Genomic DNA, 15,228 nt, shown 5'->3' on the forward strand with positions numbered 1-15,228 from the left:
TGAGGAGTACAGTGAGACCTTTGGAGCCAGCTATGGCTGGTTTGCGTGATTCCGAAAAACGATTGAATTACTATAACTTACGAACAACAGGTAAAGCGATGTGTGCTGATGAAGCTGCCCAACACTTTCCAGACCAACTGGATGAAATTTTACTGTAAATTTATATCTACAGTAAAATTTCATTTTAACACACATACACACACACACACATTAATTTATATAAAGTTTGTGTCAGCCTCTCTAACTTCATTTGGATACCTACTGAGCAATTCCCTGACTGATTTTCCCCCCCTGGTTTGAAAGGGTGGTGGACGTGAGCAGCTCAGATAAAAGGCTAATTTGTTCGATGTATGCAGTAGATAAGAACGTCCTTCTTTACATTTCTACTCCTACTTAGTCTGATATAATGGCCTAAAACCGCCACACACTGTCTCCATGAAGTTTCTCATCCTAGCCAGTTTCTGATCCTGCCTCTTGCACTTGTTTTTTTAGAAGTTGCTTTCATTTTGTTGTTTTTTTTGGTTTATAATGATGACACTAAAGAGCCTGATAAGAGTCCACAGGTTTATCACAAGAATTTATACTCCTTGCAGTCATCTGGTCGGAAAGAGCCAGAACTGAAGAAGCTTCTTGGATGAGAAGCGAAACATGTTCAAGGAAAAAAGAAAGTTTGACTCCCTCCTCTCTGTGGCAACCCCTGAGATCATGTCACCTCTAGTCCTTCTTTTCATTAAACTAGATGTGCCCTTCTTCATATGTTTTAGTCCCCAGCCCCCTAATCATCTTTGTTGCACTTCTCTGCATTCTTTCTAGAGTCTCAACAACTTTTTTATATCTAGAATTCTATTTTGGCTACACATGCCCAGCTATCTCTACTCCCCCCTTCCGTTCCCACAGCTCTACCCAGCCTCTCTGGCAACCCTGAACACGATCCAAAATGGCTTCAGAGTTGACACCATGTTTTGAACCAATGGGATTTTGGAGGAAGTTTGATCCTGTTCAAATACAGCAATGGTGCTTGATCCCTTTTGCATCTAAGTTTGTCTTAACTTTTCTTTTTTTTTTCTGTTGCAAGCAGGTGACGGATGGGAGATGGAGGATTCTGGCCAAGAGGCAGCAGCACTTTTACCAAAAGACAAAAAAGAAGTTGTAAAAAAGATGTATGGAAAGCAAAGTTCTGAGGAAAACCAGTTAATGGCTGAGCTGAAGAATTGCTCTAGTTTACCTTGTCCAGATACCAATATCTTATTGGACATAGATGATTGCCATGAAAGAAAAGTCTGTTCAAGATGTGGGAAAACACTCCAAGATGAAGCTGGATTATGTGACTGTTGCCAAAGCACTACTGGAGAGAAACAAGATGAAAGCAGGCAACGCTCCAGAAGGATTCCTCGTCTTGCTTTACATCAGAGAATAGAAGAAGGGAAACTGTACAAATGTATGGAGTGTGCAGAAAGCTTCAGTACAAGCCATTCCCTTTCAATGCATAATAAGATTCACAAAGCAGAGGATCCACATAAACATCTGGATTGTGGAAGGACCTTCAGGCAGAAAAGTCACTTTAATTCACCTAAGAAAGTCCATGAAGAGAGGAAGCAGCATCAACGCATTAATAGGGGAAACAGCTTCAGAAGCAGCGTCTCCCTTACTTCCCATCAAAGCATCCACAGAGAGGAGAGGTTGCATCAATGCAGGGAGGGTAGAATGAGGTTTACTCAGAGCAAGGAACCGAATTCCCGGGAAAAAAGCTTCACTGGGAATAAATCATGTAAATTCCTAGAATGTGGGAAGAGCTTCACTGAGAAAAGTCATTTCAATTTACATAAGAGGATCCACACCGGAGAGAAGCTGTATAAATGCACAGTTTGTGGAAAATGCTTCACCAGTTCGAGGTCTCTCACTTGCCATAAAAGGCTCCACACTGGGGAGAAACCATATGAATGCCACATGTGTGGAAAGAGCTTCAATACAAAAAATGGCTATGTTGTACATAGCAGAACCCACACTGGAGAGAAACCATATCAGTGCCAGGAGTGTGGAAAACGCTTCAGTGATTCTGGAGAACTGACGATCCATAAAAGGATTCACACAGGGGAGAAACCCTTTAAGTGCATGGAGTGTGGCATGAGTTTCAGAAGAAGTGGTTACCTTGGTATCCACAAGAGGACCCACACTGGAGAGAAACCATACACATGTCATGAGTGTGGAAAAAGCTTTAATCATAATAATTCACTCAGGAGCCATAGAAGGATTCACTCAGGGGAGAAACCCTATAAATGCCTGGAGTGTGGAAAATGTTTTAGAGAGAGTGGCCAGCTTACCTCCCACATGAGGATCCACACAGGGGAGAAACCATTCAAATGCATCGACTGTGGAAAGAGTTTCAAAGACGGCAGGAATCTTACGCTCCATAAAAGAATCCACACAGGGGAGAAGCCGTATCAGTGTGTGGAATGTGGAAAGAAATTCAGAACCTGTAGTGACTTTAATTACCATAAAAAGATGCACAGCAGGAAAAAATGATGTGTGTTGGTTTGTGTTGATTCTCAAAATTTGCTTCATGCAGACAGAAGTTTTGTGGGAGATTCTATAGAAATCCATGGAGTTTTGGAAGGGCTTCCGAGCAACAGAAATGTCTTGATCCATTAAAAAGAAGTGTTGCCTTGTAGGAATTAACTTTTGGACATTAGATCTTTGTGCTAGAGTAGAGTAGAATAAGATTAGAAACAATAAGAATAGAAATGGAATAGAATATAAGAATGGGAATGGGAATGAGAATGGAATGGAATTTTCTCATTGGCCAAGTGAGGTTGGATATACAAGGAATGTGTCTCTGGTGCATACGCTCTCAGTGTACATAACATGCAACAAATGATAAACTTTTGTCAATGCGAACACCAAAGGTAGGTAGGGATTTGGAAACTAACACATCCAGATGTCTATGGAGATTCTTAGTCATCCAGGCTGTGGTTGACCCAAAGCTGCTTTTATGAAAAGGCAACTGGACTTTTTTTTTTGCTTGAATATCGAAGAAGTTTCTGATTTCTAGTCAGATATGATATTAATTATAGTTGATTTTTATTAATCCTAACTTATAACAGTAGCTTGGGGCTTAGTTTATACATCTCAGATATAGGCTCTTTTTGATCAGTAAATTTAGGGAACCAGCTTTAGAAAATACAGGCAGTCCTTAACTTATGACCACAATTAAGCCCAATATTTCCATGGCTAAATAAGATAGTGGTTAAGTGAGTTTTGTTCCATTTTATAATTTTTGCCACAATTGCTCAGTTAGTATCATGGTTTTAAGTGAATCTGGTTTCCCTGTTGACTTTGCCCGTCAGAAGGTCTCAAATGGTGATCACATGACCCTGGGACGCTCCAACTATCAAAAATACAGGCCTGTTGCCAAGTGTCTGAATTTTGATCAGGGATGCTGCAAAAATTCATAAATCATTTTTTTCAGTGCCGTTGTAACTTCAAACAGTCACTGAAAAAATGATTGTAAGATGAGGACTGTCAGATGTAAATGCCTTATTCTCTAATGTGTAAATAGTATATGAACGGGGTATCAGGGGTTAACTTATTCTTCACTTCTTAATGTATTCATAATTCACCACTCCCACATATAGCTCCACCCATTGTATATATAAGGAGCTACCTGCACCCTTTTCCTTGCTTCTATCTGTGAATATTCAGTGAATATAGAATGCCTATTGTAAATAAAAGGAAATATATTTAAACCTTTAACTCTTACTAATCTTATTGAGTCTGATCCTGAAAATATTGCAACAAGCTGGTAGCAGAGGATGGTTAATTGACTCAATAAAAAACTTAAAAATGTCTAAGAAAGATAGGCCCAACACCAGGGCCTACAGCAAAGAAATGGAAACAGAACAAGAAATAATCAACGAATCCACAAACGCAATTTCGAGAGAATCCGAAGAATACACCACTGAAGGCGAAGAAATAATAGATGAAGATGATGACCAGGAGGAAATCGAAATAGAGAATAACGAGCTCAGGTCAGAGATTTTAAAACTATTAAAGAGCCAGAAGAATGATGAAAGCCTCATCGCGAACCTCCAAGATATGCTGAAGAACAGCGGAGCAGCGAGAGAGAAAAACATCACTAATGAAAAATCTAAAGACCCAAAAATAGTGAGTGATATGACTGCAGAGAAAGTCATTGCGAAGAAGAAAAACGGTGATCCCGCGCGAAATTTTGAATGGCAGCCATCTTGGTTTCAACAGGCCTCCAAGGTGAACGAAGCAGAGCCAATCAAAAAGCTCAATTCAAAATTTCTGGCGCGAAAAACATTATCAGACAACGAAAATGAAAAAGAAGATTCAAACACCTCAGAAGAATCAGAATCAGAAAGTGAAGATGATTCAACAAAATACCAAATAAAATCAGCAATGAAAACGCTTTTTGCTGCATTTGGGCCAAAACTAAAAATTACTAAAAAGATACCGAAGAAGCGAGCGAGCAAGCCAATGCCTCAAGACCTGCCCGCTCCCATCCTGACTACGAGAGCGCCGACGCCCGAACCCAGAGAGCCCTGCCGATACCGCCCTACGCCACAGACCGAAGCAAGCACCAACGCCCTCAAAAGAAGAGGAAGAGCAGCCGCCGTCGTCAGGACTCCCAAAATCGAACCAGAGACTGATTCGTCTGAAGAGGAGCAGAACGAGCGAGCCGCAATGGGGAGAACCTTCCACGACGACTCCAAAGAAGAAATGGACAACGCGCATGCGCAAAACTACGCAGACGGTCCGGGAAGACATGAACTGGCGAGAAGACCATACAGGCTCGTTGCGAGCATCCCCACGCCGTTTTGCAATTTTCTACATTTACGAGACCACGGACTACCTCAGGTTGTAAGTAATGGACCCAATAATGTCGGAAATTTACCCAGTGACTTCCCAAAGCTAAGGGTTGATGGCATTAATTTGCAAGAATGGTATCAACAGCTCCAGGTTGTCTTTATGAAGGAAAACTTACTGTTTTTTATCACTAGTCCCCCAAAAAGACCTTGGACTCTAAAAATAGATTGTTTACACCATAGAGCATTTTTCTTAATAATATCTAGTGTGTCTCCTGCAATGTATCACAGCATTAAGCCAAATCTGACTGTTTCAGAAATTATTCAATGCATGTTTAATTTGTTTCACAGTGACAGTGTAGCTACCACCACAAGGATGTCTAAAGATTTCTTTTCATCTAGGGTAAAACCAGGGGTTTCCATAAGTGAGCATTTAATATCTTTAAACAAAATAAGAGCTGAGCTGCATTTGAGGGGGGAGGTGATTTCAGACAAAACAATGAAAAGTGTTATTATCAACTCACTTGATCCATCATGGGACAATTTTATGTCACATTTAGACACAATCAATCTAGGATACTTATCCATAGAAAGTCTATCCAATAAATTGATAGCAGAAGACAATTCAAGAAGGAATCGTTCTAATAATCACACAGAACATAAACCATATAGGAAAGTAACTTTCCAAGAAAAATATAATGAAACATTTAAATGTCACAATTGTGGATCCAGGGAACACAATAGAAGAGATTGCCCCAAAATTTCAAAGGAAAGACATAGGTCAGAATATAGAAACAAATACAATTATAGACAGTCTTCCATAGATAGACATAGATATAGAAGCCCACCAAATTACAAAGAGAATAGAGGGGGCAGAGATAATTCAAAGGACAGAAAATCTGGTTCACTGAATGGATTAAATAAATAAGACACCATATGAAGTGATGTATAATAGGAAACCAAAATTAGCACACATGCACATATTTGGAGTCACTGCAGACGTACACATACCTAAGCAATTAAGAAGAAAGGGAGAAAACGTATCCAGAAGACTCAGATTTATGGGATATGAGACTGGCACTAAAGGGTACAGATTCATTGATAATAATAACAAATTTATAGTCTCCAGAACAGCTGTGTTCCATGAACAAGCCAACTGGTCTAAATTACATCTTAATGAAATATTTCCAAATAAATACAAAGATACAAAATCTCATGAGAAAGGGACCATAGAAAAGCAAAATATCAACAAATATAAAAACAAAACCAAAACTTGGACAAATAGCCAACACAAAATAAAGACAGACACACTAACAAAAAAGGAAGCAAGATATTTGCATGATAACGATAGTAAACCTGAAAAAACCATTAGAAGCACCAGAAATCAAATGCCAAATAAATACAAGGATTATATAATGCATATGGATGGTGAGCCAACAACACCTAATACATATGAGGAAGTGTTAAAACTCCCTTGTGAAGAAAAAGAAAAATGGGAATTAGCGATGAAGAAAGAGATGGAAAGTTTACAAGGATTAAATGTATTTACACCTGCAATTGCACCTAAAGATAAAACAATTATTGGTACCAGGTGGATATATAAAATTAAGAACTTAGAGGGAGGCAATACTCTATACAAAGCTAGACTAGTTGCACAAGGTTATGCACAGAAATATCCGGAGGACTATACTGACACGTATTCCCCCACAGTAAGAACAGAGAGTGTCAAAACAGCTCTAGTGGTAGCATCAGCACTCAATCTTGATGTATTTCAATATGACATACAGACTGCGTATCTACACGCAAAACTAGATAAGGAAATATACGTAAGAGCACCTCACAGTCAATACACAAACAAAAATGAGATTTGGTTGTTAAACAAGAGTTTATACGGGTTAAAACAATCTGGTAAACAATGGTATGATTGTTTAGTAAAAGTACTTAAAACCATGGACTTCAACGCTACCACTGCTGATAACTGTTTCTTTGTCAAAAAGGGTGATGATTATATTGAATTTGTATTGATTTATGTGGATGACATTTTATACATAGGAAAACATAAAGAGAGAAGAGAAACTTTTGTAACTAAGCTAAATGAACATTTCTCGTTGAAATCTCTAGGCAAAGTAAACAAATATCTTGGTGTCCAAATTAATAAGACTAGAAGGGGATTCAAACTTAATCAGAGAGATAAGATCATAGAACTTTTAAATAAATGCAATTTAAACAATGCCAAACCTTGTGATACTCCTATGCAAACTGATTTTCTAAGAAATACTGATGAATCTTCCCCCGAATTCAAGGATAACACATTTTATAGATCAATCATAGGTTCACTTCTTTATATATCTAATTGGACTAGACCAGATATCGCCTTACCACTCAATTTATTATCCAGACATGTCAGTAAACCAACAATGTATCACTGGGAAGCTGTTAAAAGAATTTTAAGATATCTGAAAAGTACACTAGACTTTTGCTTAATGTTAGAACCTAATGATAATAAAGAACCAAAGCTTACATGTTACGCAGATGTGGACTGGGCTGGAGACACCTCATGTAGAAAAAGCACATCTGGTTATATATTTCTCTTAAATGACTGTCCAGTTTACTGGTACACTGGTAAACAAGAACTAGTGGCCACTTCAACGACAGAAGCGGAATATGTTTGTTTATCCAAAGCTGCAAATAACCTTGTATGGTTTAATGATTTAATTTCAGATGTTTGGAAAAAACCTGCTTTGCCTTTTGTTATGCATGAAGACAATAAAGCAGCCATTGAAATATCTAGATCTGATGCCATTGGACAAAGGTCCAGACACATAGATATAAAATTTAAACATGTGAGACAATTATCTCAGGATGGATTTATTAAGGCAGTGCATTGTGATACTTCAGAACAATTAGCTGACATATTGACAAAGCCTTTACCTTCTAAGCAGCACAAATATTTAACTTCTAAGTTGTATGTTTTATATTGTCCTGAATCTGAGTGTAATTGGTGTTGCATAACGAATCGGCATTTAGAGGGGGATTTGTCAGATGTAAATGCCTTATTCTCTAATGTGTAAATAGTATATAAACGGGGTATCAGGGGTTAACTTATTCTTCACTTCTTAATGTATTCATAATTCACCACTCCCACATATAGCTCCACCCATTGTATATATAAGGAGCTACCTGCACCCTTTTCCTTGCTTCTATCTGTGAATATTCAGTGAATATAGAATGCCTATTGTAAATAAAAGGAAATATATTTAAACCTTTAACTCTTACTAATCTTATTGAGTCTGATCCTGAAAATATTGCAACAAGGACTAATTGTAAAGCAGCAATTATTTGTTATTAAGGCAGAGTCATGAATGTTAAAGTTTTGTTTCAGTCGAACTGACAATTGCCAATTCACTGAAACTCACATTGGAAAATACAGGGAAGGAATTTCTTAACATCAAAATCCATCAGGGCCTAGACTAGGGGTCTCCAAACATGGCAACTTTTAAGATTTGTGAACTTCAATTCCCATGATTCCTCTGGCACACATGTTACCATGCTGGCTGGGGAATTCTGGGAGCTGAAGTCTATGAGTCTCGCTCTTTAAGAAAAGGATTACAAGCATAATGACACACCTGAATATTCATAATAAAAGTTACAATCTCAAAAGGGGGAAGAAGGTTTCCCTGTGTAAATGTTAGGATAGCTTTAAATAGCTTGGCTGAGCTCTGGAGTACATGTATGCAGGAAGGCTAAAATATTAGTGTATAACAGCCAGGAATTATTATAAAGGGAGATGAGAAAATTCCTTCCGACTCTGACTCATAAACTATCTGGCAAATGCTGCGTAAAGCCCTCCAGTGGACTCGGGTGGGGTATCAAGGCTTTGAGGGAGATTTCCTTGTGTTACTTTTTCTACAGAATAAAAGTTTTTGTTTACAATCTTGTCTTCAATGTGTTCAGTTTGAGGCATGGGCACATCTGGTAACGCAGCTGGAGCAGGAAAGGTAAGGAAAACCAAAAGTGCCTTTGAGTCCAGAAGGATCTTTTCCCTTTTTCAACCAGATGGCAAGAGCAATTCTTGAGGAGGAAATGGGGAATACGCCAGGAACCCTCTCTTTGCAAACTTCAAGCAGGCTCTCTTAGGCTTGGAGCTGTTTTACTATAGGAGAAATAGTTTGTAGAGGTAGTCCTCAATTTATGAGCACAAGTGAGCCCAAATTTTTGTTGTTAAGTGAGATGTTTGTTAAGTATAGAGCCTTGGTAGCACAGTGGACTAAAGCACTGTTATTAACATCTGCTGCTTGCTATTACTGCAAGTTCAAATCTCATCAGGCTCAAGGTTGACTCAGCCTTCCATCCTTTCAAAGGTAGGTAAAATGAGGACCCAGATTGTGGGGGCAATAAGCTGACTTTGTATAAATATACAAAAGTATGAAGGCTATTGCTTAACGCATTGTAAGCCGCCCTGAGTCTCTGGAGAAGGGCGGGATATAAATTAAAGCAAAAAAAGAAGAAGTCAATTTTGCTCCATTTTGTGACCTTGCCATAGTTGTTAAGTGAATCCTTGCAGTTGTTAAATTAGCAATGCAGTTGTTAAGCAAAAACACTACAACAGTCATAAATGCAATTCAGTTCCCAGATGTTTGAATTTTGATCACGTGATCATGGGGATGCTGTAAGTGTCGTAAGTGTGAAAAAGGGCCGCGTAGCCACGAACTTTGCTGGGGCGCCCCCCTTCCCTGCCAGCCTAGCATCTCCCGAAGCCGCCAGTGTTGCAGCCATGGCGGAGAGGTGGGGGTTTTTTAAATTGGGTTTTGATAGGGGTTTTAAAGTGATCTTAGTTGGATGTTTTAAATTTGGCCGATTGATTGAATTATTTTAATAAGCTTTTAATTTTTGTTGTACGTTGTTTTTACCATGGCTGTTCACCACCCTGAGTCCCTCGGGAGAAGGGCGGTATACAAATATAATAAAATAAAATAAAATAAAATAAAATAAAATAAATAAATAAATAAATAAATAAATAATCACTGATTCAAGACAGCGGATTTTCTAGCAAAGACTGCCCTTTAGAGAGCATGACCACCAAGCCAAACCATGACCACTCAGCTACACCCACCAATCACATGACCACCAAGCTACCTGCCCAATTACATGATCACTAAGCCACGCCCACTGTCACATGACCATTAAGCCACACCAACAAAACAAGCCACGCCCACACAGCCAGCAGTAAAAAAGTTTGGATACCACCACTGAGGGGGATCCACGTGCACAGCCGGGAAGGAAGGAAGGAAGCTCAGCCGGTGGGGCTGCGGTGAAAGTGGATCTTTTCCTGCGCGCATCTCTTGGAGCGAGGAACAGAGCCGCCTTTCCCTTCGGGCGCCAGGTAAGAAGCTCCCTTCCTTCCTTCCTTCCTCCTTCCTTCCCTTCATTTTTCCCACCTGGCAATCCTGGAGGAAACTACTTGGCTGGGGTCGTTCCGGGGAGGGGGATCCAGGTGCGAGTCCGGCGGCGATCCTGGGCGCCTCTCTTGGGGAGCGGAGTCCGGGCGAGGAAGAGAGCCGCCTCTTTCCTATGGAGCGCCAGGTGAGAAGCTCCTTCCTCCCTTCCTTCCTTCCTTCTTCCCACCTGGGGAAATGCTCGGACAGGAGACCCTTCAATGCAGCTTCTTGGGGCGCTGCTAAGATCCTCCTGCAGTCCCCACTTTCTCCTTGGGGGAGATGATGATTATTATTACTATTATTCCTGGTCGTTTCCCGTCCTTTTCCTTTTCTCTGGGGCCGTTTCAGATCCGGGAGGCTTGGAGTTCAAGGGCTGGGAAAGCGGCGGGGAGAAAAGGGGGCGATCCCTCCCAGGAGCCCTTGTTTTGGGGAGTTGCTCCGGGTAAAGGCTCCTTCTGATGCCTTTTAATCTCTTTGCCCTCGTTTCTTTCATCCCTGAATTCATTTTCATTGTTCAACTTAACTGCTTTTTAAAAGTCTTTTGTGCCTTGAAAAAGTCTTGTGTTCATTTAAAAAGATATTGCCTTTCCTTCGGGCAACTTTATGCTTCAACTCCCAGAATTTCCCATGTGTGTTGAAGTCCACATACCTTACAGCCCCCACCATTGAGAAACGTTGCTGTAGGGGTGGGGAACTAGGGCCCTTCTATGATTGGTGGATTTCCACTCCCAGAATTCCTGAGCCAGGTGTGTCAGGTATTCTGGGAGTTGAAGTCCAACAGCCATAAAAGGGCCATACTTCCCCACTTTTTCAGCCTAGCTCATGAGATTAGAAACATATACAATGTATTTTCATCACAGGCCAACAGATCTTCCTACAATTCTGTAAAAACAATACAACTCTGTTTCCACATTAATAACAAGCATAACATCATGTTTTGAATAAATGGGAGTTTGGAAGAATATTGATACTGTTCTAATACAGCAATGGTGCTTAATCCCTTTCGCACCTAAGTTTGCCTTAACTTTTCTTTTTTTCTGTTGCAAGCAGGTGATGGATGGGAGATGGAGGATTCTGGCCAAGAAGCAGCAGCACCTTTGCCAAAAGACAAAAAGGAAGTTGCAGAAAAGATGTATGGAAAGCAAAGTTCTGAGGAAAGCCAGTTAACGGGGGAGCTGGAGAATTGCTCTGGTTTCCCTTGTCCAGATCCCAATGTCTTATTGGACACAGATGATTGCCATGAAAAAGAAGTGTGTTCAAGGTGTGGGAAAACACTCCTACATGAATTGGGATTATGTGAGTGTTGTGAAAGCCCTGCTGGAGAGAAACAAGATGAAAGCAGGCAACACTCCAGAGGGACCCTTCCTCCTCCTTTACATGAAAGCATACAAGAAGGAGGGGAAATGTACAAATGTACGGAGTGTGCAGAAAACTTCAGTACAAGCCATTCCCTTTCAATGCATAAAACGATTCACAGAACAGAGGATCCACACAAATGTCTGGATTGTGGAAGGACCTTCAGGCAGAAAAATCATCTTAATTCACATAAGAGGGTCCACGAAGAGAGCAAGCACCATCAATGCATCACCTGTGGAAAGACCTTCGGAAGCAGCACCTCCCTTACTTCCCATCAAAGCATCCACAGGGAGGAGAAGTTGTATCAACGCAGGGAGGGTAGAACGAGGTTTATTCAGAGGAAGGAACTGAATTCCCGGAAAAAAAGTCCCACTGGGAATAAATCATGTAAATGCCTGGAATGTGGGAAGAGCTTCCGCTCTGCAACTCACCTCACTTACCATAATAGGATCCACACAGGTGAAAAGCCTTATAAGTGCACCGAATGTGGCAAATGCTTCACTAGTTCGAGGTACCTCACTCGCCACAAAAGACTCCACACTGGGGAGAAACCATAGGAATGCCGTACATGTGGAAAGAGCTTCAATACAAAAAATGGCTATGTTGTACATAGCAGAACCCACACCGGGGAGAAACCATATCAGTGCCAGGAGTGTGGAAAACGCTTCAGTGATTCTGGAGCACTGACGATCCATAAAAGGATTCACACAGGGGAGAAACCCTTTAAGTGCACGGAGTGTGGCATGAGTTTCAGAAAAAGTAGTAAACTTGGTAATCACAAGAGGATCCACACTGGGGAGAAACCATACACATGTCACGAGTGCGGAAATAGCTTTAGTCAAAATAGTTCACTCAGGTACCATAGAAGGATTCACTCAGGGGAGAAACCCTATAAATGCCTGGAGTGTGGAAAATGTTATAGAGACAGTAGCCAGCTTACCTCCCACATGACAATCCACACAGGAGAGAAGCCATTTAAATGCATCGACTGTGGAAAGAGTTTCCGACTCAGTGGTAATCTTACGCTCCATAAAAGGACCCACACAGGTGAAAAGCCTTATAAGTGCACCGAATGTGGCAAATGCTTCACTAGTTCGAGGTACCTCACTCGCCACAAAAGACTCCACACTGGGGAGAAACCATATGAATGCCGTACATGTGGAAAGAGCTTCAATACAAAAAATGGCTATGTTGTACATAGCAGAACCCACACTGGGGAGAAACCATATCAGTGCCAGGAGTGTGAAAAACGCTTCAGTGTTTCTGGAGAACTGACGATCCATAAAAAGATTCACACAGGGGAGAAACCCTTTAAGTGCATGGAGTGTGGCATGAGTTTCAGAAGAAGTGGTTGCCTTGGTATCCACAAGAGGATCCACACTGGAGAGAAACCATACACATGTCATGAGTGTGGAAAAAGCTTTAATCAAAATAATTCACTCAGGAGCCATAGAAGGATTCACTCAGGGGAGAAACCCTATAAATGCCTGGAGTGTGGAGAATGTTATAATGAGAGTGGCAAGCTTATCTCCCACATGAGGCTCCACACAGGAGAGAAACCATTTAAATGCGTCGACTGTGGAAAGAGTTTCAAAGACAGCTGGAAGCTTACGCTCCATAAAAGAATCCACACAGGGGAGAAGCCGTATCAGTGTGTGGAGTGTGAAAAGAAATTCACAACCTGTGATGGCTTTAATCGACATAAGAAGATGCACAGCAGGAAAAGACGATGCTAATTGGTTTGTGTTGATTCTCAAAATTTGCTTCATGCCCAGAAGAATCTGTAAAAACCCCATAGTGTATGGAAAAGGGGTTCTAAAGCAGTAGACGTTTCTTGATCCATTAAAAATAAGAATTTCTTCATATAATTAGGAATTAACTCTTGGATACCATGTTTCCCCCAAAATAAGACCCGGTCTTATGGGTTTTTTGGGCTCCAAAATAAGCCCTAGGGCTTTTTTTGGGAAGGGGGGAACACAATTTCAGGCTAATCAGCCCAGCTGTTCACTTTGCACCCCCTGGCGCATGCTCAAGAGGCAGCAAGCGGGACCAACGTTATCTGGCAGCTGCTGCATCCTGCCTGTCCCTTGGTCAGCGCACTCTGCGGCTCATCTTTGCACACTGGCACCAGCAGCAGACGGAGGCATGGGGTGGAAGGCAGGTGGTCCTAACATGCCGCGTGGGCTGCAGGCAAACTAAGATACCCGATAACGAAATTCCTGTGGCCACTCACGCACTCCATCCTACCGACAGAATTATTTATTGGCCAAGTGTTATTGGACAGAAAAGAATTTGTTTGGAATTGGGTGCATCGGCTCTCAATGTACATACGTACAACAAATGATCATGTTTTGTGAATGCGAACAGCAAAGGTAGGTAGGGATTTGGAAACTAACACTCCAGATGTCTATGGAGATTCTCAGTCATCCAGGTTGCTGTTGTCCCAAAGGTACTTTTTTTCAAAAGGCAACTGCCAGGGTTCCAGATAACACCCCTGACGAAGGAAGACTCCAAGGCTTGAAGTTCCTCAAATTTCCATTTTATTAGAGATGTCATATTGGCACATCTGGGAAAACCCAAATCTGAAAGCTTCCGTTTTCCCCATCCAAAGGAAAGTCCAAGTCCCTGCCCAGCACCCACATGTCCATCACATGGGTCTAATCAAAGCACCGTCCCAACTGAAGATGCCTCCCAGTTCCAGCCCTCCAGGTGCAGGGCATGGTGTCCTTGACTCTCTGAGAAAGGAATGTTATCATGACTATATATCATCCATGCTCCATACAATCCCTCCTCCCAATTTACCACAGTAGTAAATGTGGCAGGCCTGAAGGTTTAGCTTACACATCTCAGATATAGGCTCTTTTTGATCGGTAAATTGGACAATTTAGGGAACCAGCTTTAGAAAATACAGGCGGCCCTTGGCTTATGACCACAATTAAAGCCCAACATTTCCATGGTTAAGAAAGACAGTAGTTAAGGGAGTTTTGTTCCATTTTACAACTCAAAAGGGGGAAGAGGGCAAAGTGGCATATGATTCCTTGGAGAAGGCTCAGGTCCCCAGAGAACAAAGCCAGATGCACAGTTTGGCCTCCGACAATTGGAAGGCCAGAGTCTTATCAAGGATGGGGAACCTTGGTCATTATTTGATTTGTGGACTTCAACTCCCAAAATTCCGGTACAAAGGCTTTGAGAGAGATTTCCTTGTGTTACTTTTTCTGCAGAATAAAGTTTTTGCTTACAATCTTGTCTTCAATGTGTTCAGTTTGAGGCGTGGGCAATGCGTCTGGAGCAGGAAAGGTAAGGAAAAGCAAAACTGAATATGAGTCCAGAAGGATCTCTTTCCTTCTTTCAACCAGATGGCAAGAGCAATTCTTGAGGAGGAAATGGGGAATACGCCAGGAACCCTCTCTCTGCAAATTTCAAGCAGGCTCTGTTAGGCTTGGATAGGTATAACTAGGAGGTAAATATTTTGTATAGGTAGTCCTCCAGTTACAACCGCAAGTGAGCCCCAAACTTTACTTGTTTGGTAAGTGAATTTTGCTCCATTTTGTGACCTTTATTGTAAGTCAAGTGAATCATTACACTTCTTAAATTAGTAACACAGTTGT

The 15,228-nt window shown here is 41.2% G+C and overlaps 1 pseudogene; it reads left to right on the plus strand.

Annotated features, from left to right (window-relative positions):
* The first annotated feature begins 1,158 nt into the window (after window positions 1–1,158).
* Window positions 1,159–13,356, plus strand: LOC139311737 (zinc finger protein 721-like; annotated as a pseudogene).
* Window positions 13,357–15,228: the final 1,872 nt, after the last annotated feature.

This window comes from Pituophis catenifer, unplaced genomic scaffold (assembly GCF_029215685.1).
Source record: "Pituophis catenifer annectens isolate HBS135680 unplaced genomic scaffold, rPitCat1.0.hap2 SCAF_2, whole genome shotgun sequence".
Taxonomy (NCBI): Eukaryota; Metazoa; Chordata; class Lepidosauria; order Squamata; family Colubridae; genus Pituophis; species Pituophis catenifer.